Genomic DNA, 24,674 nt, shown 5'->3' with positions numbered 1-24,674 from the left:
CACGAGGTTGAAAATGCTGTTATGTCGCATTCATCACTGCACAAATGACAAATTAATGGACCAGTGCATGCCTGTCCTTGTGTGAATGTGTAAGCCTGTCATCTCATTAACATCCTCGACTTCTGCCTTTGTAGTAAACTGTGGTATTCATTCATTCATTCATTATCCATACCGCTTCTCCTCACAAGGGTCGCGGGGCGTGCTGGAGCCTATCCCAGCTGTCTTTGGGCAGTAGGCGGGGGACACCCTGAATTGGTTGCCAGCCAATCGCAGGGCACACAGAGACAGACATTCGCACTCACAATCACACCTAGGGGCAATTTAGACAGTCCAATCAACTTACCATGCATGTTTTTGGAATGTGGGAGGAAACCGGAGTACCCGGAGGAAACCCACGCAGGCACGGGGAGAACATGCAAACTCCACACAGGGAGGCCGGAGCCGGGATCGAACCCACGACCTCTGAACTGTGAGGTGGACGTGCTAACCAGTCGACCACCGTGCCGCCTAAACTGTGGTACTTGTCATCAAATAATATACAACAAAAAGTCTACAACAACTGTAAATACTGCTGGTGGGATTGAAGGATTTTTATTGTACAAACTTCTGAATAATTGCCTTGAATGATGAGGGACTGTCCTAGATGTGCCATGTTATGTAGGCTATATAAAATGAGGTTAGTACATGTTTAATCTATGTTCAATGGATGATCAATGTTAAATGAAGTTGAATAGTTTTTTGTTGATAGCTCTGTCTGAATTAAGTCATCATCACCCAAGAATACAGTGATTACTTGACTTATGATGTTTTCAAGATGCAAGCTGTCGTTTGGCCGGATTTTTTTTTTTTTGTCTTGAGTTGTGAGCAATAAATTGAGTTAAGAGTGCTTAGCTGATAGCTGTGAACAAGCAACAGACATTGCTGCTCCCAGGTTAACCTTTCTATGACTTGAACAACAGGAAGAAATTTGACGGGTTCCATTTTGTTTAGGGGGACAGGGTCAAAACAGTTTGCATGTTTTAAAATCTGGTTCCTCCATACTATGGACCATCCGCGTGGTTTGGTTGTAAGATTGGACACACCTGGTTTAAATAAAGGAGCTAATGACTTATTTTTTGTTGAGATTGTCTGAATTTGTGGATGTAGGATTTCAATTTGATCAACTTTACTTTCTATGAACTTTAGTGTGAAGTTCTCACAATGCTAGTTTTAACCAGGATCAATCATCTGAACTGAGATGAGTCAACTGGTTATTTATTTCAACAAAAACAAAATTAGAAAGTATGAATGGTTCTGGGAGAATCCAATTTTTAATCCCGGTTTTAATCGACTGTCCATAATTGAGGGCCAACCCCAGCAAGGAGCCGGACTTTCACTGTTCCAGACCAATTGCTCGGCTCCTAAGCAACATGTTGCCCCCTCCCTGGTTCGGTTTGTATCCACATTAACTAATACAAATTACAAGCATACCAAACTGTGTCAGCAACAAGCCATGACGCATTGCTATGTGACATTTTGCTAAAAAAAAAAAAAAAAAGGTATTTGTTGGTAACCCCATAATTATCTTGGTAAAGTCTAGCGGGCTGCAACCCACCAGCAAATAGCCAAGAGTAGTGGATAGTATGTGGTAGCCACTAAATAAACTTGGAAAAAGTGAACATTTCTCTGGTGATTTAGTTACACGGTTTCGAAAGTGATAGAGTGCATACATTTTTTTTACATTATTTATGTAGGATTTAATTACATTAGCCAGTTATAGAGTCCTTAGAAGGTTTTCATTCAGACAGCGATGTGCTTTTATAATCCACTGAACTGCATGAAGTGGTCATAATTGTTCTCAGTGCTGTATTAAAGAGCTTGGAAAATTCTTTATGAATATTTGCTGATAACCTATCACATTGTGCTACACTGATGATGAACAATGCGAATCATTCTTTTGACCGCACGTCCTCTATATCACTACCGTCACTTATTTCAGAGCTCCCGCCATTACTGCTCCAAAAAAAAAAAAATCAGGGACATCCTCCAAGGGCTCACGACACCATCACGGGTATTTTCTGATACATTTAATTTCTCATTGGCTAAGAGACCGAGAATTGGTTGGGGAAAAAAAAGAAAATGACACATTCGCTCTCTTAAAGGGAGAAAGACGCAAAAGTGCTCTGTAGTGGTAGAAACCCGGTTATGCGCTCCCGGCCTAAATGGGTTAACAGGGGATAAAAGAGGATAGGGCTATGTGCAAGATGTATTACTTTGTACCTTTGGAGAGAGGAGAAAATTGGTGACCAACAGACAAATAAATCAGAGGTCATTCCCTCTTAGCTTACTGTGCTCTTGGTAATTCATGGGCCTCACACTTCAAAATTGGGATCTGTATGAAATATCCTTGAATACTTTGCCTTTCCTCCATCTGATGCATGAAATGCGCAAGTGAATTATCGCTTTTACATCCAGCTCAGATGTGACACAATGTAGGAGGTGGAGAAGGCTAGACCCGCTGTCCGGGCAAGGAGGCAGGTAGAAGGAAGGCTCTCATGAATAATGGATGCGCTAGGGAAAGGCCACGTTTGGCTTGAATATGGACGGCCTTCCCTGGAGTCACCTGGAGATTAGGTCTCACACCGACAATTCTTAAATGGGCTCTGAATGTAAAAACGCCCTTTGTACTTGCAGACCATTACACTATCCTCTTTTACATAAAGCTGGGAATGTTGTGCCACTGTGGCATCTTTCCTGCCCATAAACACTTCATGGAGGTAGAAAGGCAACACAGTGACAACTGATGGTAACTTAAACAGGCAAAGCGACATCATAATGTGAATGTAATGACTGGATTGTGGCAGACACAAGGGCCATGTTTCTGACCCAGAGGACTGCATGTTAGAGAAGGGGACTTATGTTGACTAACTTGATGATAACCCTCTGTGTTGTCATTTAACGTGCATCCCAAGTCAGATTTGCCATGTAGTTTGAAAGAAACATTATTTTAACAGGTATTCGTCAGCAAGGTAACAAATCATATATGGAACATATTAGATAAGGGACTTTCCTAAAAAGAAGAGATCAGTGCCAAGATACAAGTCACATTTTGTATCTGTTTTTTGTGCTGTTACAATATTTAATTTTGCGGTATTCATGCACTTTTCATGTTCTTCTCTTGTTTTACATCGTTACCCATTTTACATGACGTTAACCAGAGTTGGGCTTTGCGTCTGTTCATAATTGACGGACGCCCATTTTGCTGACGTGAGACGGAAACACGACCCAGACTGCATTGACTGTATATGTACAGTAGATGGTGGTATGCAGGCTGACTAAGTAATAAAGTAGCTTTGAATACTGAGAGTGTTTTACAGATAAGTTTTTGTGAGTCAGGTTTTACATTTCCATTTTTACTTTTGGAAAGACTAGGGCCAGGAGGTAGTGAAACAGTATTTTGCAGGCCCACACTCCATTTCAGAAGGTGGCAGTAATGCACCCAAATTTGTTTGCCAACCGCTAAAACACATCCGACGACAAAGAAAAAAGACACCTTTGAAGAAATAAAATTATAAATATTTATTTATTGTAATTGCTACTTTATTTTGCTATGCACAAGGTGTAGGAAGCAGGAAGTATGTCATCCGACCAAACAGTGATTGAACAACATGTTCCTACATTTGATCCTCACTGCAGTGTTATGTGAGGAACGTTTGGCTTTACAAGGTTGCGTTTACATTCATTGATGGTGTGCCTCTCAAACTTCACATTTTCAATGTGTGCGGAAGCAGGGAGACATGATTTTTGTGATTGCAGATAATTAGTTAGCCAGTATTACAGAAACCACACACTTACGACTGCAAGTTGTTCATCAGTGGTCCTTGGTATTTACCTGAAGGTATGTATTTATTCATCCCCTCCACCCCCTGTTATTTTAATCATGGTGTCACCATCTGTTTTTTGTTAATGAAGTAACTGTGTTTTGCAAGAACTAAACAGTACTCAAATTTTGCACTAATGAGACTAAGTGGCTTGTGGATCCCCTTTTAGGGTATGTGCACATACAAGCAAACTCGGAAAGCGTACACAATATTGAGGCATTGGGATCAGACATTTGGGCAGAGGCCACTGGTTTCAATATGATTACCTCTCTGCAGGACAGGCCCTGCTCTCGTATCAAACGCGCACATGCTTTGCTTGTGAACTGCGGGGTTCTTATTAAAAATTGATCTGCAATCTGTTGTGTGTCGCTGCTGAAGAATTCATTAACTGCGTTCCATTCGCCTGTGTGACAACACCCCCCACTCCTCGACACTCACACGCCTCTTTTTGTTTTGAATATTTGGGAAGCAAATAAATGTTCCACAGAGACAAAGTAGATGGAAAGGGAGTGACAAGATTGAAAGCCAGAAAGGCTTTTATAAAAGGGAGAGTTTGGCAACATCTTATTGTGGTGGTGGCGATAATGAGAAAGATGAGTGGGTGATGATGGGGAAAAAAAGTTGTCTCTCCAAGGGAGAAAAGCAGGTTCTCCCTACATTTGACTCCACTGTTCACTCTTCCATCTTCAACCACCCTTTTATCTTCCCAATGCTGCCCCTCGTATTGATAACGACCTCACAGTATAATCTCCATACTTTGTCTTTGCTCTAGCTCATTCTTCCTCATTGTGCAGAAATTCACATTATGCCACTATTTTTTTCTTTCATAGTTATTCTGTCCTGATTCAAAGCTCTTATTATGTAGATGTAAGCAGTGGTATAAACTCAATGCTGACTGAAAAATGTACACCATCCTAACGTTCAATTCAGACAATGCTGATGGCAATCGAATTTTATGACTCTTAACCTGTTAATTGTTTTTGTCAAAGGTGAATTTGCATTGTCTTTTTTTTTTTTCGTCAAACTCTCAGTATGACTTGATGGCAATAGAAAAAAAAAATCTTCCTCTCTGGGCCCATCTTGTGCCTCTGTGATTTTCGAGAATCCAAACCACTGTGCCTGAGGGAGGTCAGCCAGTCATAGAGAGAAGTTAAGTTCCCCTTCAGAGGTGGAGGGACATTTGGCAGCTGAAAGGATTCCGAACCAATGCAAAATTAGCAACATAGAAATGTTGCTACACAAGCAGAAGCTTGACAGGTACGTTTATTGTAGTAATCGAGTACAACGAGGTAACAATTGCCATCATCATACATATACATGGAAACCATCCATCCAGCCATCCATTATCTATACCGCTTATCCTCACAAGGGTCGCGGGTGTGCTGGAGGCTATCCGAGCTGTCATCGGGCAGTAGGCAGGGGACACCCCTAACTGGTTGCTAGCAAATCGCAGGGCACACAGAGACAAACAAACATCCACACTCACACTCACATCTAGGGGCAATTTAGAGTGTCCAATCAACCTACCATGCATGTTTTTGGAATGTGGGAGGAAACCGGAGTACCCGGACAAAACCCACATAAGCACGGGGAGAACATGCAAACTCCACACAGGAAGGATGAACCCTCTGAACTGTGAGGCGGACGTGCTAACTAGTCGACCACGTGCCTCCTAATTAACATGCATTACACATAAATGGTAAATGTGTAAATGATAATTGTACCTAAAAAGTTTGAAGAAGAAGTCAACCCAAACATTTTTCTTTCCCAAGAATATGTTCTTAGAAGGTCCACTAGTTGAAACACGGCATTCTGATTAACATTGTGTTTGTGGAATATGAGTTAAGCAGCAAAATGCACCCATTTTTAGACATCTCATTTTGTCACTTTTGTTGGCTGAAAATGACAATTCAATTAATCTTTTTTTTTTTTTTTAAGAAAAATTGATCTTACTTCTCTTGACAACTTACTGCCACACACTTAGCAGATGAGGCCCCTGGCATCAGACACACTAAAGCATTTTCACTGTTCAATGAGAACCTTTATCTCTAGTTTTTTTGTGTGTTTTTTTGCTTTTATCCAATATGAAAATTCACGTAGAAAAAACCCCTCAAAACTTAGGAGATGCAACATCTACTACAGCTAGTCATGTCCCTTCAATTGCTATTGAGCCACATTTATAGGAAACATTCGAACAAAGCAGCATTGTTCAACAAGTAGGAGCTAGGAAGCGACTTCTCAGCCGCCTTTGTTAGAACGATTGTGATGTTGCTTTGCTCAGATGTGACTGATCCTCTCAGATCTCCTTGTGCACAACCAATCTTGATCACAAGCATATTTCACCCTTGCGCTACATTTTCACAGCACGTTTTTGATTCTGAGCTTATTAGGAGATTACAAAATGGATGTTGGCACTCCTCAGTATGTATTATTGTTACACATTGATCTCCCATGCTGCCTGCATGCTGCATTAGAGCCGCTGCTTAACTGCGAAGCCAAGGGCGTGGGAAAAGTCTTTGCGAAGTCAACCTCCAGCTGATTTACAGATTGGATGTGGAGGTTTTATGGTGCTGGTGCTAATATGAGTGGCATCAAGCCACATCCACCTTCTTCTTATGGCATTAACATATTTTGTGTTCTGTCATAAATACACCTGAATACATTCTTAACCAAGGTGCGACTATAATCAGCCTTAAAGGTAATGATGTGGAAGGCTTGGGGATGGGGAAGAGAAAAGGGGAAAAAAAATCTTTTTAACCCACTGTTGTTGTTATCGCTTGTGAATTGTACTCCTATAAAGAAAGGTAATGAATCCAAAAAAAAAGAAAGGTAATGATGTGGAAATATATGTTATGACTGGTTGTTTACGTGATGTATCAGTTGGTCTGCAGTTGCTATGGTCCTTTTGTCCTTTATGATGTCATATAGGCCTAAAGTCTTACAGTTTAAACGTTTGAGTTACATAGTGACACGTTGTCAGTACGTCAAACTTTCTTTAAATGAGGATGCAAACTCTCTACCAGTCCTGATCTCTGTTGTTACTTTGTATTTTTGTTGATAGAATTTTTACTCTTCAACTTCCGTGTCATATCTGCGTATGGGTCCAAATCCCGATTCTCACGTGACAAGATAAATAATTTTGTTTGTTAGTATGGGTACGCAAGGGCACGTGTGTCGCTTTTCGGGCCAAATTAAATTGAGGTTCTGAGGCGAGAAAGGGAAGAGAATCATGGAGGAATTTAGCTATGAGGCTCATAAATAGTTTAGCCACCCAGTGCAGATTCATCAAGAAGCATGAGGGATAAATCTTTTGCCTTATTCGCCTCCTTTTCCCCCGGCCCTCATTTCATCCTCAGTCTGAAGAGAGTGAGATGGAATTGGAGATGCCTCGTGATAAGCCTGCACCTTTAGAGCAACTAACACCTGCTGACAATTGTGCGATACTGATCTAAGATCATGATGCAATGATGGTTAGAGCTTGAGGTTGATTAATCACCAAGCATGTGTTCTGGTAACGACATGGTCGCCTCCCTGCAATCAATAGGTGTGGGTTTGAGCAGCAATCTAGCAGCGGTGCCTCAAGCGTGTTGCAATATTTTTTTTCTAAAAATGAGACTGGTAGTATGATCACTTACAAAATATGCACGTCTAGCCTGAACTAGAACAAAAGCACAATTTATTACGCATGACCGTCTGAAAAGTCACCGATAACATTCAGTGATGAATAGCCTAAATGCTCATGTTAGCCTTCACCAAACATTCTCCTTTTATAGTGAAAATACAGACAATGTACTGCAGGGTCTGCTTCAACGATAAAATAAAACCAATTGTTGGTCGATCAATAATGTCTTCATTGTAAAAATGAATGGTTCCAACATATGTTTCTCAGCTCTTATAAAACTCTTGTAATAATCTGTTTTACATAACTGCTGGTTTGCTACAACATTTATGTATTTTTTTTTCATTTATTTAGCCAGAAAAAAAACTCAGTGAGATTCAAAATATCTTTTACAAGAGTGTCTTCGTCAGGATGGGCCACAAACAAAACGGGTTTGACAGGACAAGCTAAAAACAATAACTCTTGCTGGATTTTTTTTTTTATTATATGCTACTATTATAATACTACAAAGAGTATCAAACCTGCTATGATGTGGACTCGTGTTAGAGTTTTACAAATTAAAATTATCCATAAGTAAATCAACCCATATTATTAACAATGAGTGTTTTTTTTCGAGGGGGTGCGGGGGCGTTAATTATACTGTATCATTCCAATTCTGTTGAAACAGCAGAAGCAAAGCTCTAAAATACCGTGACTGAAATCCACGCTTTTGGAATGACCTAGAATTAGCTCAGAAAGTGTTCTTCGGGAAGAATGAATAAAACCTCCCAAAGAAACACTCTAAAGTCTGACAGAAAGTCTAAGACTATGTCTGGGAATGGGATCAGGCAAACTTGATAAGCATCTCATACACAGACAATTCGACGGATATAGTGAGTTCATCCAGCAACACCCATTCCACGAACTCTGCTACGTCAAATCTACTCAAGCCAATCGATAGTGATCTGCTGCTTTGGATTGTCGGGTGATGGATCTATCCTCGCAGGTGGCCTCAAGCAACAATTTCCTTCAAATTGAAACGCCTCTGGGCCCTTTAGGCCCTGGTTTTATTTGGCTGCTGTTTTCCCCCTCATGGCCATCCATGAAGAATGAAGCACTCTATATATCATCTGTCTCTTTGGATAGAGCCCAAGCTCCATCACCATGGCAATGGATGCTTATCCTCCACCCAAGAGACTTTCCCAAGAGGTAGAAGATGGCGTGTATAGAAGCAGATTTCAAAGCTTTCAAACTGTGTGTGTGTATAGGTGTGATTCTGTGTTCCTTCTGTTTGCCTTCCATTTGTTGCCATGAATTATAGATCAGGGGTCACCATGGGATTTATGACAAAGGCGAAACAGTTTCCCGGTCAAGCACCTGAGCCCTGGCTTCCATTTTGAAGCCTGCAGAGACAACTTTCAAACAGGTTGCACCAAGATGGAATGTTCAGATGGCTGCATGGATGCAGAGACTTGTCCCAGCTCCCTTTGCTCTCTAACCGTTGTGTGGCACCGCTGTTGTTTCTGTCCCCCAGAGACGCTCCCCTTTCTCCACCCAAAGTGGGATCCTGTCGAGCTGTTTGCTCCTTCATTACCTCATTACTTTACCCTCTTCATTCCTCTCCTGTGTGCTGTCTCTCCGAGGATGGCTGCGCCGGGTTTTCATTACTCAAGTCAATCTTCATCATAGTACCCTCTGTGCTCTCATTGGCTCAGAGGCTCACCACACCACATACAGAAGGAAAAGGCATGTATGTGGAGGCATTAAGTTATGTTCATTGTTTAGTGGCAGATTTCACCATATTGCACTTCCTATTCTATCCACACATAATCCATTTTCCATTCCTTGGAGTAAATCAAGCTGTACAGATGGTAAAAACAACAGTGAAAACAACAATTTTGCCCAATATTGCCAAAGAAAGCGCACACACACACACAGCTCGACCCACACGCACACGCATACAAACATACATACATACATACATATATATCCATCCATCCATTATCGATACCGCTTATCCTCACAAGGGTCGCGGGGCGTGCTGGAGCCTATCCCAGCAGTCTTCGGGCAGTAGGCGGGTTGCCAGCCAATCGCAGGGCACACATAGACAAACATGCGCACTCACAATCACACCTAGGGGCAATTTAGAGAGTCCAATCAACTTACCATGCATGTTTTTGGAATGTGGGAGGAAACCGGAGTACCCGGAGAAAACCCACGCAGGCACGGGCAGAACATGCAAACTCCACACAGGGAGGCCGGGGCCGGGATCGAACCCAATATATATATTGCAGAAATGTACCGTGTGTGTGTGTGTGTGTGTGTGTGTGTGTGTATATATATATATATATATATATATATATATATATATATATATATATATATATATATATATATATATATATATATATATATATATATACACACACACACACACGGTACATTTCTGCCCTGGCTGAGTTCCATAGTTGCCTCTTTCAATCTACTGTATTGACGCTTTCTGTCAGTCCATATATTTACTTCAATTGAGAGACAGTTGGTAGATTTGTAGTCTAGTGAAAAAGCGAGGGATAATGACACAATTTTCACTGACGCAGTGGATTTATAATAGTCGTTGTCATTTACTGTAGTAAATTGTGCATTACAACTGAGAGGCGTGTACTAAAATAACAAGGTAAACCAAACCATTAGAAACAGCTCTCGGGATGTAGTGCAATACAAACCCAATAATAAACATAGTTAGAAACATTAACTGAATGTTATTAGTTGTAAATGTTGTGTCCAGTGAGTGTTAAATGTATGTACTACTCTTCTCTCAGTGCCATCTCTTGTAACTTTTGTTCAATTTGCTCAGCGGTTACTCTTTCCCAAAAAAAAAGGAAAAACTTTTGTCAGTATGACCAAGGACATGGCTTTGAAAATAAATGAACTCCGCTCTACACACACATGCACACCACAATTTTCTATTGCTTGTTGATTCCCTCTTGAGAAGCAAAGGTGTGCAGCCGGCTAGTTGTTCTGAGAGAGAGAGAGATTCTTGTTTAGTATTTAGACTGACTTGATCAACCACCAGTTGGTCAAGATGTGTGTCATTGTGCTTCTGTGCCTGTGTGTTAGTTTGTATTTTATCAGCGAGTGGGTATGTTTACCAACACTCTGTTTATGTACACACGCACTTAGTTCTGGAATGTGTATGGTTGTGTGCATGATATTGGCCCACGTTCCCATGTGTAGCTCTTTTTGTGGGTTCACCCGCATGCATGTGTGTGTGATGAGCCATGGCTAACAGCTTTCGGTGAACACTCAAGGGCAAGTTGGCCAATGAGACTTGCTGAGGCTGTGAACCGGGGTCAAACAAAGTTACACATAAATCATTTAATGGCAACTCCACCACAACGGTCACCCATTTCACCACATTGCACCAGGAATCCCGATAAAATCTGTTTAAACATCACAATAGCATTTTTTAAATGTTTTATGATGCTTTTTCATTCTGTTAGAAATTATATGGTTGATAATGCCAGCTAAGTTTTGTCAATTTGTAAGTGCATTCAGCTTCTGTTGTGTAAAATAGACACCCACTTGGGGTACCAGTAAATAATTAACAGAGCATTTCAGAATCAGACAAATCCTATTTAAGATGGGTGATCGGTCTGGAAAAAGGTTACTGAAATTATGTTATCGTTGACGTCATAATTGAAATGTTAGCTTGGGTCCCAAGCATATTGACAATTGCATTTGTATCCACTTTCTGCATCCGACCACACATTGTTTACTTGAATTGTAGTTTGTGTGCATCCCCATGTCTATGTGCGCATGTAACATGTGAGTGGCACTGCCTCTCACCTCTGTTTTACCCCGAGTTCAACCAGAGTTCACAGTCTCCTCTCCGCCACTTAATATGTGTGTCAGGGACAAGAAAGACTTCAATGTTCCTTGAGTCTCCCCAGAAGCCACTTAGCCCATGTGCTACAAGTTATGACAGTGCAGAGATAATTGGTCTGTGGATTTACTGTGTAATACTTTGCTGTATACGTTCTCACATAAGCAAGTGTGTATTTATGAGACATGCCAAGTCTCTGATGACGTGGCATTCCGCGTTGTTGCCCCTTGAGTGCCTGTTTTATAGCCCACCATGACATTATGGTTTTGACTTTATTTCCTGCTATTACATGGTTGACGGGTGTGTGCTATGTGACAGATTACATTACCTTCTTTTTTTGTAATGCTGGGACAAAATTCAGCCTGCTACTTTCTGGCAGTCACGGTAATGTTGAGGTTCATGTGCCGGTGTTAGGTTTGAATAATTCACCCCGGAGGTGATATGATGGCAATGGCGCCCCGACAGTGGGCTTACTTGGTTTCAGAAAAAGAACAAAAACAAATATAGCCATAGTCAAACAGATAAACACCTTTTCCCCAGCTATATGGCCAGTGGGGTTCATTCGCCTCAAGTGGAATGAAGAATTTCAAACCAAATTCACCTTTGTAATGCAAATTTGAGGTGTTTTACGGAGATTCTCTCAGAAGTCAGAATTGAATCAATATTCCCAAACCTTTGGAATGAAATAACTATATTTTGAGCCGTCCATCTTTGCAAAAAAGAAACCTTGGATTATGAAAGATTACTGCTAATTTAGGGCAGCTAAGGCTGCTTACAGTGTGTGTTGATGTACTTAGTTTGTCACTTTCTTGTCAGACCTAAGTAGAAAAATTGCTTTTGGAATGGAAAAAACATACAGCTTTAATCAGAGCTGCCATATCTTTATTTCACACCAGCTGTAATGAACACACTATTATTTTAAAGGCACACATTCAAAATACTCTACACAAACTTCGAAGTTTCGAAGTTGACATCAGGACCAACCTCAAAAATTCCATATAAATAGCTTTAGCATCTATCAGGAAAGACCTTGGTTAAAAAACAAACAAACAAACAAAAAAAACCACCCAACCACATACAGAAACAGTGTACATGAAGAAGCCTGGGAAGCCAGAGTCCTCTAACTGCTGATGTAGATGCCAGATTGTTCTACACTGCAACTTTGAATGATTGACTGAAGCCCTTCAGACAAGTACGCCATTACTCAGATCTCCCAAGCTTCTTTCAACCAAGTACTGCCTCTTTGACTCAAACATTTGATTGATTCCATGTTTTCTGTTGTTTCTGTTTATTCAGAACGTTCCAGTATGGTTGTGCATGAGAGAGAGAGAGAGATCATTAATGAGGCCAATGCTTGGCCTCTGTTTGAAATATGAAACCACTCTCAGTTGTATGATATTACAGCAATAGAACACCAATCAGGCGTTAATTGAATGTGGGTTATGGCTTTTCTGTGATCTTGCTCAGCCGAGTTTCTTTCCCCCCCTCTCAGCCCCTCCTAACCCTACTCCATTGCTAATCTGCTCTCTTCTCTTCACAGTCTACCCTTGCCTCATAATCAGGTACAGTGTACCTTCTTGTTGCATATTTGGCCTTCTGCTTACTAGCTGACACTCTGCTCTGACTTTGTACTGGTACTCATGACAATTACAAATACTATTCTTAATGTTTTATCTGTTCCAGCGTCCGACAACTAAACTGAAAAAAATGTTTTTATTGTTTTTTTTTTACATAATAAAATAGTGCTCTATAATATTGTACTTTGTAAAAACATCCAGTAGGGGTGTCATTAAACGTACTGCAAATAAATTAAACAGTTGTTGCCCCATTTTTTGCTGCAGTTCAGTGGACATAGTGCTGCACCTTTGGGTGTGTGGGCTTTGGCCACCTGGGGGTGGTATAATACAGACATACCACTGTACATGAAGAACATCTCATCTCATCATCTGTAAGCCTTAGTAATATTAGTTGTTCTTCGCAGATGATAAAGAAAATATGCCAGTGACTAATATTATATTATCTTATGTATTGCTCTACCATTTTGTTCAAATAGTTGTTGCTTAAAGGGTTATTATGCTGTGACAATGATGCTATTTGTTAGCCCATCTACCGCGTGTCCCTTGGTGTGTTAGCATAAAGCAAGTGGACTTTAAGGCCAAGTTATGTGTTCAATTCTCTTTGTCTTATGTTTAGTTTGATTTTGGGCCTTGAAACATTGTTCAATCTTAGAGCTCTGTGTTTCTCAAAATATTTTGAGCAGGGAATGGTTGGACTTGAAGTTCCAAGGTTCTTTTAAGACACCTTTTGATTTCAGGTTCTTTCTCCACAGTATATTGATGCACCAGGATATGTTCACAAAAGAACCCATTGTCTTCTGACTAGCAAAACATTACTGCATTAGCCAGACATTGTCAGTTCCAAGAAAAATTGCTGAAGGTTAGATTATAGTTAAACATGCCAGGGAGGCATTCGTATTCCATAATTAATGTATTCACTGAGTCCTCATAAGGACTGTAAGTGTACTTTGGCAGTGTGTGTATTTCCACTCTTTCACGGAATGGGAGACTATCTATCCAGCCTGACCTTTTCCTTAATTGCTCGGTTCGGTTTGGTCTCTACTCATTTCAGGAACAGCAGCCTTGCTGAAATGACTGCAGACTCCCAATTGTCTCTGTCCAAAGCTCCCTTTACTAGTCACTGCTGGCATCTCTGCGACTCACACACATTTAATCAGAGGTGCAACAACACCCATCAGGTGTGTAAGGCAATTCGGGAGTCAAGGTCATCTGAAAGGGCGCACGCGGAACATGTTGGAGATTTATGGCTCTTCTTTCTCCTTCCAGTGATAGAAATTTGCTGTGCTGTATCTTGTGTATTAAACTTATATCTATTTCTTCTGTAAACATCACTCTACCCTTTGTTCCTCTCTGACCTAGAACATACACGAGTATCACTGATCCATTGTCCTCCTCTCCCATGCAGGTAGAAAGTAAATGTTCCATAGTTGTTTTGAGAGCACTCGGTCAGTTTAGGGCACTTTGTTACATTTGTCAACATTCCTCATGCCTGAGGTTGTGTTTGTGTCTACGCAACCTCCAATTGTTCGTATCTACACTGTGATTTATGTATCGGTATATGTTTATTGGAATATTTTGTCAGATTTTTATTAGAAACGTTTAATTTCCAGGAGGGTTACCAAATTTACGTTTAGCTTTGGTCAGTGACATTTAAAGAAAATATATATTTATGGCCTCACACACTGAAGGGGAGTATTGACATAAAGGTAATCTGTTTTTAGTCTGATTACTCCCTCCCGACCGAAGCAAAAAGGTATTATCTGATCACCTGTCAGTCCATGACATCATGCTACATTTGGTAAAAAAAGACTCATGCCTTAAACACCCTTTTTTTTCCCAAGAATAAGTTCCATCCAGGCCCACTGGTTAAAACAAAGCATTCTGATTACTATTGCGTTTGTGGAGTATGAGTTAAGCAACAAAATTCACCCATTTTTAGCCATTGCCGGGGGCAGCTATTTTGTCACTTCTGTCGACTGAAAATGACATCACACACCCTCAGGGCTCAGATAACGACCAATCATAGCTCAGCTTCAGAAAGCAGGTGAGCCATGATTGCCCTACAGCCCCAAATCCTGGCAAGGTGGCTCCACCAGCTCTTCAAACTGAGGGACCAGCTCATTCTCTGGATCTTCTGGATTTTCTCTTGAGTTTTTCCTGGTCTGGGTGGGGGGATTGAGATCCCAGCAGGATGGTCTTGTGAAGCCCTTTGAGACTCTTTTGTAATTAAGGGCCACTTAATAAACTTAACTGTGACACAGTACAAATACGATACCCGGGGACCATCTTCGATGACCACCTTAGGTTCTCAAAGCTCTGAGCTCTGAGATTCTGAGCAAGTGTCCCTTGAGGATGTACTGTCTGAGTAAGCTTTATTCCTTCATTGTCAGCAACAAACTCCTTCTGACATTCTTTCACACCTTCATCGAGTCTGTCATATCATTCTCAATGGTCTGCTGGTACCATTGTGTGCAGAAGAACAGCCTACAGAGCATATTCCAGGTGTGTCCTAGGATATTGGTCTTTGCTTTCGCTCTCTACCTACTATACATGAGGATCAGGTTTTCAGCATGACTGCTTGGTCCCCGAAGGACCCTACACTCTTTTTTCGCGACATTTAAGTCGTAGGCAACGGTGTCCCGCTTGTAGGACCCAGCAGGAGATACATTTTTGTTCCCCAAGCTCTTTTCTTCTCAGAACTCTGACCTCTAGCCCTTAGATGCATAAGTGGGACAAAAATGACCAGGTGAGGTTGTCTCCTTTAAATATCTTTATAATGAAAAATTGTTCGGATTTCATGCTCCAGGTATTCCTCAAAAAACATGTTTTTGATATAATGCCATTCACATTTTTGCATCACATTCACATTTAGCGTACTTCACAACTAGTGTATATGTAAAAACGTTTTCTGGCCGTGCTGAGAAAGCAGACGGGTCTGATGTATCATAACTAGCTAACACTAGATTTAGCCAACATTACTATATGCAGTATGTGTTTGTGTGTGTGTGGAGGGGGGATGGGGGGGTGAGTGATGGGGCCATTTATTAATATAGCTACATATTGATCTATTGGACATATTACTTTTATGTTTCCTCATCCAATGTGCCATGGCTGCTAGATACAGAGCTGAAATTGTCCTACAGATGCTGGATGATGGAGGCCAGTAACGGGGTTGGACTCTTGAGTCTGAAATTTCTGATGATGAGGACCCAGACTATTGTCCAGGTGGAAGTGGAAATACAACTGAACAGAATCAATCTGATTCAGAAAATTTGCCGTATGTGTCCTCTGAAGAAGAAAGTGTCCCGGGGCTCTTACTGGAGCGAGTTACCTCCCACCCAGTGCAGAACACAGCCACAACACCCTCAGAAGTCAGTCAGGGCCTGCACAAGGGCTTAGCACCACTGCCTCACCAAAAGATGCATGGGAGATCTTTATCACTGATGATAGAAAATAATGGAAAAATGACCTTGGAAAAAATGGAAAAAAGATGAATTCATGACCTTCATCGGATTGACCCTGCTTACAGGAAGTGAGAAGAACTGGGATGTGTCAGACCGTGAGCTATTTGGGAGGTTCTCTACATATTCCCATGTACAAGGCCTCTATGGCGATTGGAAGTTTTGCAGACATTCACCAAACCTTGCGCTTGGATGATCAGAGGACCAGAGCCTTCTGACTGGAAACAGACCATATGGCAGCCTTACACAATGTATGGGATCTATTCCTGGTCAACTGCAAAAAGCGATCCATCCGCAGTGATTGTGTCACTGTGGATGACCAGCTTGTGCCATTCAGCGGTAGGTGCAAGTTTCTGTCGTACATGCCAAGCAAGCCTGCCAAGCACGGCCTAAAGAAGTTTGTGATGCGCGCATCCCCTATGCAATAGATGGTATAGTTTACACAGGGAGAGAAAATTGAACACCCCAGCTGACTCGGAACAAAAAAAAAAAAACACCAGGGACTGGTCACCGGATCTAAATCAAAATTACATGTACTGTGAGGTTGAGGGTAATACGGCGGTGATTAAAAGATTTCAATTCCTCCATCACTCAATTCCTTGAATCATTTCACTTTGGAAACAACTGCTTAATCTTTTTTTTTTTCTACTGTGGAATGCAATTAGGAAAATATTTCCTGAATAATGCTTAAAGGTATGTATTAGAAAATAAATAATCTCCTAATCAGCTGTAATCTTGCTGTGGTACTAAAAAACTATGTTGTAAAACTAAAGTATTTGGCAAGCAGACAAAAATGCAAAGAGATTTAATATTGTGGCTGACTGTGAGCCAAACACAGTCATGCAATAGGGTGCAACTAATGCGGTTACTTAAATTAGCTATAAAACGAAAGTAATTGTTGAGAATAATGAAATCCTTTGACTCTCTCTACCACCACTCCTTCATGATTTTTATGCAGCTTGGTCGTAGTGCTTGCTTTACATCAATCTGGGGTCTTGTTTGAAGAATCAAATCGTTCCTCGTTCTCACCGTGTGCGAATATAACATTGAATCATTCCTCAAAATTGGCCACCCAAGAGCCCAATCACTAATCTGCTTGCTCCATATTAAGCCCTTTAGGCTGCACCTGTAGCTCGCCGCTGACGCTGATGCTGACGTCCTCGTAGTGGTCCTCACGCCAAGCTTGGGTGAGCTGTTGTTGATCATCACCATTAATCACGAATGAAGTTTCAGCCCCCAAAAAATCAAATGACATAAACAAATGAGTAATGGCCAAAATGAATGCAAGTCACTTATGCTCTTGTCACATGGAGTAGTTTCATGACCTTTAACTTGACTTTGAATGCTAAAATATTGGTTTGCATTCTGCTGGTGAGCATAGAGATTCATCTTACCGACGTGGACTGTGTTTCTTGTCTCCTTTTCATTCTGGCAGTCTAATTGTTGCGCGGGCATCCTCCGCATGGATTTAGTGTTGCGCTTGCCTTAATTTAATTGAAAAGCTGCAGAGAGGAAGGAGGAGGGGACAGGAGGGAGCGGATGAAAAACAGATAAATAAAAAGTGGAACCAATCTTTGTCGGGTGCGCTGGGCGGTAAAATGTCTGTGCGCGGTGAATAATGCATGTGGGAGATGGATAGGTTTGCTTGGTTAAAGCCCAGGACTGCTGGAGCTTCATTACCGAGATGTTTGTATGCTGATGCTGTGATTCCCGCTCCTTCGCTCTGACCGAATTGTGGCTGCGGCGGCGGCACCACCCCGAGCTATCTCATACTTCCTGATTCATTTTCTCTCTTCTCTCTCTCTTCTTGTGTAAATTTTAATGGCTCAACCAACCAGCGCATCCTTTCCGAGCTGCTTTTACAGTATGTAAATGAGTCGTACATCAATTGATTGCAAAGCCTTAAGATATATAGAAGTAATGCTTGCCGCGCTTAAAAACGCACAGCCAGCTAGTTTAAAAATACCGCATACTTACGTTACACTACCTACATTCATAGTGACTCGAGATACGAGTTTAATTCCTTCCTTGGCCATGCTCATAATGCAATCGACTCATATCGCAAATCATCTTCCCCCTTAGTCAATACGTTCCAGCCGCCCAAAATACATGACAGTTTTAATTGGATTTGAATACGAGAAAAATTCATTATTATACTTTATATAAGCGTACAGTAAAGATATTATTAATTACAGCTAAAAACAATTAAACCGTTTTGTTCAGGGGAGGGACTAGACCAGATTAATTAGCCTTATTGTTCCAATACTTTTTGAAAGGAGTTCTTAACACTTCAACTGTGAAATGTTGTGGTTGCTGTTGGTTGCTGATTTAGTATTTAGATAGGCGGGGCAGACTCAGGAAAAATCACCAATCATTCAAAAAGGTCTTTATGCTAATGAGTAACAGGAAGCCCAGCATATTAAAAGATGACCTTAATTGAATGAAAATACAGGAAAAGCATGTGCTCTAAAACTTGTGGGTGTCAGCATGCCAATTGGTATCTGGTGTTGTCTTAATTGTATCCACTCTCGGAAACACTTTGCTTTTATTACATTTTCGGAGGTTCTTAACTATTAATCCTGTTTTTGTTTTTCCATAAAATAGTACTGTACCAAAGGGACTGGTGCATATTTGTCAAAGAAAACAAGGTAAACAACTCACAAGCACTCTCTCTGGAGATTTCCGCTGTGGGATGATGTTTTCGTCGGTCGTTGTTATTGTTTGAACCCTCTCCTACCTTATTTACTTTACTAACATGACAGAGTGAATGCAAAGTACATGTTACACCCCGTTCTAATCTTTAAAAAGTTTCTTGTGTTGTTCCCGGAACAGATTTTGCTGTCAACATATACAAAGAGTGCAAGATTTGATTTCCCCAAAGCACGAGGTGTACGCTGCGCCGTCACATTAGCTTGTTACTTTGACTTAATTGAAAGAAGAAAAGAAGAAATGTCTTTCATGTTACTGCGACAGCATTTTAAAACCTGAAGCTCTAGGTGTGTTATTGTTGGAAGGCCAGGCCCGTGGCGCACAGCATGTTGTAATATATTCCATTTCATTATATCCACCCTCCAAGCCTCCTCTCATCAGTGGATCAGGAGTGTGCGGTCTCACGGGCACACACAGATATAATTACTTTCGAACGCGAAGAGTACTGAGGAAAAGAGACGAAAAGACAGAGAAGCTGTAGGAATGAATAATGAACTTTAATTATGCTTTATGGCTACAATTATAGAATGAAAACAGAAAGTCAATAAGCAGAAACATTGTCTCATTTTCTCTTGTTGAGGTGGGCTGCCCTGTGCCGCAGGCGAACCAAAATAAGAAAGCGTCAAGGGGAAAGAAAGAAGGAGATGGATCGTATTTATCAGAGAAACCGTGCAGCTGGTACGCCTCTAAATGTTTGATTATTTTTACTCTCATTCTTCGGATGCTCCTCTGCCCATCGCTAATGGCAAACTTTGCAAATAATAACAAGGCAAATTGAGTCGTACTTTCTTGCTTATTGTTGCGTGTTTGCCCTTGTGATTTTGAAGGTGCGTTTGTGACGGGGGCTAATTCGAAGAGCAGTGGAGTGCAGCGTCAAAGCTAACCTGACATTCGGTTGACTCACTCGGCGAGCACGACGATCGCTGGGATTAGGGGTCTGATTATCATGTCCCATTGGCAGCAACGTGCATAAAGACGTAGATACAAGCGTTTGCGGGCGCGTGGACAAACAACTCTTCCATCAAGGGCACATTAATTAAAAGGAGCAGTCCAATTAGTGTCATTAAGGAAGGGATAATAGAGAAAATTGTTCACGGGATTCTGTGCCAACCTGTCTATGCTATTTGAACTCACACTGTCGTTAGAGAGCAGGGTGATTTGTTCGGGGGATTAATTGTGTTGAATCAATACGTTGCTGTCAACACTGCACACCTTTTCCTCCACTCTTTGTGTGTGACTTTTTTTTTCTAGGAGCAAAGTGGACAAAGCAGGGTTGCCATGGGCAACAAGCCCTCACAGATACCCAGCGATTCTGTAATTTTGTTATCCAGTGATGGCAGGACTGTCAAATACGTGCTGCCAAAATCATTCCAGCTGTATCCACTTTTAATCTCTTCATTTGAAGAGATATTGGTCAAGCTTTAATTAAGGGATCTGGATTTGTTACAGCAGAACCACTGAAGTCATCAATGTTTTTTTTGGTGTGTCACACACAAATTCGGTTCTTTTGCTTTCCCTTTTTCGCCTTTGGGGGAAATTCTACTATCGAAATACATCTTGAATTGATGCATCGGGAGCTGATGAATACACTCTATTTTTTCTATAAATATTTTCTTCTCACTCTTACTACTTTCAAAGAAGTGTTGGTATTGGTCATATTTCCGTGATAAAAACAGAGGTGCAATGAAACTTTTGCTAACAAATCTCAAGTTTCTCAGCACTGCAAAAAGCCAACAGTGGTTACATACTGCTTTCAAATTATTGGCAAAACAAATAATTCAATTTCTAGTTAGGGAAGCATCGATAGACTAGCGGTGCTCACACTGTACATCTATACTGTACTTTTATGCTCCTAAAATGCTCTGATACTTACACACTGATACCACATGACCAGCTTGGCATACCTTTCGAGTAGGAGTCATGTCAGATGTTTGGGGATACTTTAGGAGAGTATTTTACTCAATTTTGCTGGCCCGTCATTCCTCATCCGTCAGCGGCCTGCATACCCGTCCGTCATTCGTCAGCCCATCATTTTTTGTGGTGAACCGAATTGTTGGTCAGTTAAGTCATCAGTTGGTCAGTGCATCAGTCAGTCCCATTGGCAGCAACGTGAGTTAGTTAAGTCCGTCAGTTAGTCCGTCAGAAGTCCCTTCGTCCATCAGTCGCACCCACAAAAAAAAATCAATCAGCGCAACGGGCGTCCGACAGTCTGATGGAATGCCTACGTCTGGTATTCAATTATTGTCTTGGCATTATCGTACATCCCTCCCATCAACAACAAGGGGATTGTGGACTGTGTCTTGCTGTGTGATGTGGCATCACTGATGTGAGATTGTTACTCTACAGAGCCACAGACACACTAAATTCGAAATAACTGTCATCATACTAATGTATATTTTCAAGTTTAGCTGGTTGTGGTTTGCTGTTGACTGACTTAACCATGTATTCATTGTGTGCGCGAGAAGAGCTATGTGGAGGAGTCGCGTGCAATGCTCACCGAAACAGTGAGTGATTCAGGTGACATGTTTCAATCATGTCAGATTTGTTTTATTCACCTGGTTCCACAATATACTGTATTTTTTTAAGATTATGCACAAGACATGCTGTTCTGCTCTCAGACATGTTGAACCCACACGTTTTGTTTTACGGTGAAACACACACCGTGGCTTCAACCAAAATTTCCAAAGTTGCCAGGTTAATGTGTAACAACTCTTTTGCACACCCTGCTTTCCTATTCTTAAATGGAAAAAGAAAAACAGTACGCGCTGCCACAACACATGCACATTTTAGATTTTATGCTGCAGGCGGCAACAATATGAATCAAGGGTGACAATAGCGTGCAGAGTGGAGCCCTGTGAATCCCATTTTCATCATTTACCTTAGGCTAAATGGATTTGAAACACTGCTGGATAGCTAACCCCTCACACTGGTTTGCCTACTTACATGTGAAAAATGGTTGAGTTCCAACTTTGCCTCACATTTTCTGATTATTTCCCGGCGCTTTCTCAATTGTTGGTTTGGGATTATTTATGTGTCACATTAAAATGTAATGTGGTGCTATCAACCATTCACTATTATGTATCGCTTTGAAGTTAAATTTGTTTAGAAGATTGTCATTTAATTTCAACCACTTTCATGAATGTTGTATGGCTGTGAAAGTCTCCAACTATTGGTTTTACACCAATATTATAATATCTACTCACTTACTCTAAGTGCTTTCCAGATAGTGAATTTATTTTTGGCATTAAAGGTGCACAACAACCTCAACAGTCCTCTCTCTTATGAGTCATTTCATATTCATGCATTTTCACTGAAGCTACCTTTGGTGGATGTCTCGATTCAAGCCATTGACAGCCTGTGATGACATTTTGCAATTTATTACATAACGTTCTCTGCAAGGACATATTATTGGCAAGCTTTTCAGTGTAGTAAAATGTAGACATCCATCACCTTTTAATGTATTATTGAGCCATCATACTACGTATCGTACATAGAGTTGTGTTAACCCCCATGCAGAAATTCCAAGCTATTTGCTTGGCGTGGCTGGACTTGAGCTAAAAAAGAAATTCAATGCATAAGTGTTTTCCTAATCTGGGTCATTGATCCTTTAAAATCAAATGCCCTCCACTCCGTATGAGATCACAGTTAACTGTCCTTTTCTCTGCTCTCCATTGTCCTATCTTTTCATCTCCTCTGTTTCCAAAGCGCCTACCACCCTGTCTGATGGCAACATGTTGATCTATTATTGACAATCTACTATGACTCGCTTGACGCCTCCCCTGTCGGCCCACTTTCCTCCGGTCTGCCCTAAATCACCAGCAGTCTCAGGAGGCATGCAGTACAGACATGCACACATGAACTAATACTATTATGTTTCATATATCGGGGCGAGCATATTATTTATTTTCATTCCATTGTTGATCTACTAATTGGGCAATATCACACTAATTAGTGCTACTTTTTACATATTTTTAATGCAATTCATATTTTGAACTCCTGTTGTCATGTTACTGTTCTATGAAAGGAATAAGACAGGCCCGAGGAGTTTCATCGCAGATGTCTGCTTGTTTCTTGGAATATTCTTACCTTTGATGAGAAATCAGTCGTTACCTGGAATTTCTGTGATGCTAGTCCTTAGCACATGTCCACAAAGTACTTATATGCGTCCTCGTGAGCACTCGTCGAGGTTGTCTACAGGCGGTAATTCATAATGTTGAAATATTGCAGGTCGGGGGAACTCATCTACATTGCAGCGTTGAAGAGCAAGAACCAGGTGACCTGGCAACGTGTACGGATCACGTACTGCACACCCACCTGGTCAGGCTTTTCACAATACCGCTTCTTTCTCTCTTGTTTTCATTTTGGTATGTACCCATGTTGCAAGCTGCAGTATTTAGAAAACCCTTTAAAATAGCATTTAAAATCATTGAGATATTTGAGTCCTTTTTTTTAACATTGGTAATTGACACATTTGTTTTTTAATGGGAGTTAATGAGCCGTTTGTGACCATTCTCAGATCTGAATCTCATATTGGTTAATATAATACAGACTGATTTATTGCTTGGGCTTCTGAAAAAAAATCCTGGGGTTCTGAAAAAAAAAAAATACAATTAGATTGTTTTCAGAATCATTAACTCCTATTCCATTTTGGCCATGAAATAATCATATCTACATGATTGATGGAATTCTTAATCATTAATTGATCAACTATTAGGGCCATCCCTCTTCAGATTTAAGTCTATGATGGATTAAAATGTTTACCATTCATTGAAAAGCCCTGATAATTTGGATGCATGCAAGTACTGTGTGCTCTTTATCTAGCATTTTAATATGATTATGATCACAAGCATTTTGTTCCAGATATTCTTAAAAGTCAGTTGAATGGTTGTAAACGCTAACACAAAGTTGAAAACAAACAAAAACTTTTGAATTATTAGCTACTCATCACAGATAAAAACACTTAAATTCACCTGTTATTTTTCACAATGTTTTAGGAACATCAACTTTTGTATTGCCTGTTTATTTGTCTATTAGCATCCGTGCTATTGAGTCTACTCAATGTTCTTGACTCTTTGTGCCTGCATGTGTGTGTATGCATGCTTATTTAGACCTCAGGGGAGTGAAACACATTTAACTAAGTGCTACACATACATACTTACTAAGTCATGCATATGCATACCCACACAATTTGAGTGTGCCGGTAAAGCAGACTGCGCCGTGTATCATGGAGTGATCCTTGTGAAGAAAAAACAGGAACATATTTGTTTTCTTTGCCGCTGTCGCTCCACTGGCCCCTACGGGACCCTCGTACGTGCGGCTTGTTTTGAAGCAGTTCTTCAAATAAGATCCTTCATCTACTTTTCGGTGGCACCGGATTGGCTCTAATGTATGTTCATTATGCAAAACAGTTCAACAGGTAACGTGGGAATGGGCATTCCGTCTGTTTTCCTTAAGACCCCATGTTTTTAGGCACTTGTGCATGTTTGCATTTGAAAAAAAATGTCAGCTTGACATACCTGATACATATTTTATTGCAATATATATAGCACGGTGGTCGACTGGTTACCACGTCCGCCTCACAGTTCA

General features: G+C 40.8%; 1 pseudogene; it reads left to right on the top strand.

Moving 5' to 3' along the window:
- The first annotated feature begins 16,025 nt into the window (after positions 1-16,025).
- On the top strand, positions 16,026-16,839 carry LOC147140793 (uncharacterized; annotated as a pseudogene).
- Positions 16,840-24,674: the final 7,835 nt, after the last annotated feature.

Source organism: Filicampus tigris, chromosome 10, assembly GCF_054856515.1.
Source record: "Filicampus tigris isolate MCC_2025a chromosome 10, RoL_Ftig_1.0, whole genome shotgun sequence".
In the NCBI taxonomy this organism is placed as follows: Eukaryota; Metazoa; Chordata; class Actinopteri; order Syngnathiformes; family Syngnathidae; genus Filicampus; species Filicampus tigris.
This window is presented reverse-complemented; position numbering and strand designations above follow the sequence as displayed.